Genomic DNA, 2,113 nt, shown 5'->3' on the forward strand with positions numbered 1-2,113 from the left:
CCAATCAGCAAGCAGGAATCGGGTCACGTGACCTCATTGTTGCCGCAGCATTTGATTACGGAATTTCAAGGTGGCTTTAAAATCCGGTTCATCCGCCATCAAATCATCAAAAATATGCAATAAATAACGTCAAAATGTATCAAGAACATCTTAATCTACCATAGTTTGATATTATTTCGAACGATATTTTCATGAATTTTTGATCCGTTACCGCGGCTACTCGTTCAGCATCGGCTGGTGCTTGGATCATGTTCAAACTTCAAAATTACCTTCTTTAATACAATAACAACATGCCTGTACCGGACATTTTAATGCCTGGGGTGTCGGACTATGTGTATTTTGATGTTAAAACTCACCTTCAACTTCGAATCATTAGAAAATCGGCAAAATGTGATGGATTTTCGCTGGGGAAAAAACAGAAAGTTCGGCTGCATTAATGAATTCAAGAAGGCCGCCTGACGCGCTAAATCGTGGAGAACTTGCCCCTTTGCGGGTTTTTAAGCATCGATGCGAACCTTCGCTGTGAAATTTTGATGACGTCATCGCGCCATGGGCCGAGAACGCAGGTAAATCGGGACTTCTCCAAGTGCCTAGCTTGGTGGTAGACACTTTAACATTTAATAAATAAATTAAAAATAGGACAAAAACCTCATGGAGAAATAAAGAGAGGAAATGCAGATGACCTGAAAAAGTAGAACTGAAAACCAGACACTTTTAAACACAGCAATTAACAAAAGTAATTAACGGAAATGAAAGCAGTAGTGTTTTAATGCTTTGAAAGTTTTACAAGTCTATAATAAAAGTGAACTCATGTTGACACTAAATTAACATTAAAAACATTAAACTTGTTTAAATTTTGACCAAAACAGGTGATGCAGCTAAATAGTTATCTCTTAGTACTTTATTTAATTTTTTTTTGTTAATTTCCATAATGTTTAAAGGTTAAAAAAACTAGAAACAAAGGTGTGATTTTATTTTCTTCTCCAACTTTGAACATCTGCCCTGAAAAATCCTGTTTACGTCCCTGTGGCCAGCGATGTCATGCTGGTATACCTCAAACTGATGATGTCATGCCCAAGCTGATGATGTCACCGTCTATGAATGCTTTCGTCCAATCAGCTGCAGGTGATGATGATGTCACCGTCTATGAATGCTTTCGTCCAATCAGCTACAGGTGATGATGATGTNACCTCAAACTGATGATGTCATGCCCAAGCTGATGATGTCACTGTCCATGAATGCTTTCGTCCAATCAGCTGCAGGTGATGATGATGTCACTGTCTATGAATGCTCTCGTCCAATCAGCTACAGGTGATGATGATGTCACCGCCTATGTGAATGTTTTCGTCCAATCAGCTACAAGTGATGATGATGTCACCGTCTATGTAAATGTTTTCGTCCAATCAGCTACAGGTGATGATGATGTCACAAAGAGCTAATCTTGTGACCTCATCAGACCAAGTCCTTATAGGTGGGTCACGACGTGTTGAAGCCGTTCTTTCGTTTGGAACAGCGATCACTGCTGGATCACTGCGCGATCACTCGGCGTTCCCCAGAACAGTCCGGAGGATTCTACGAAAGAGGATTTTTACCATTGTTGCTTAGATTTCAGCAAAAATGTCTCGGATCACAGAAAACCAAGTAGAGGAAGTTTCCCTTTGGGAAATTCTGCACACCAAAGCAGTTTCTTCGTTTGGTCTGAATGAGATCCGATCAATTCTGCGTCAGGTGGCAACAGCTTTTCAGAATCCCCAAAACACTCATGGAATTCTGACACCTGCAAGGATTCACCTGCTTGTTGGAAGAAACCAGGAACAGAAAGTTCTTTCTACAAAATTTAGTCGAGTTGGGGACTTTTCTGTGGATTCCTGCAGACATTTCAGGTGGTACATGGCTCCAGAGACACTACTGGGTTCTCGCGCCACTGAAACTGCCCATGTTTGGTCCCTTGCTTGCATTGTAGCTGAAATGTTTCTTGGATTTCCCTTCTACAACGGCTTTAGTCACTACGAGATGATCTGGAATATGACACAAACTCACGGTGACTTTCCAGATCATCTGTTGAATGCAGGATCCAAGACAAAAGACTTTTACTTCAGAGGTCACAACAACC

The sequence above is a fragment of the Oryzias melastigma genome, linkage group LG24 (assembly GCF_002922805.2).
Source record: "Oryzias melastigma strain HK-1 linkage group LG24, ASM292280v2, whole genome shotgun sequence".
Lineage (NCBI taxonomy): Eukaryota > Metazoa > Chordata > Actinopteri > Beloniformes > Adrianichthyidae > Oryzias > Oryzias melastigma.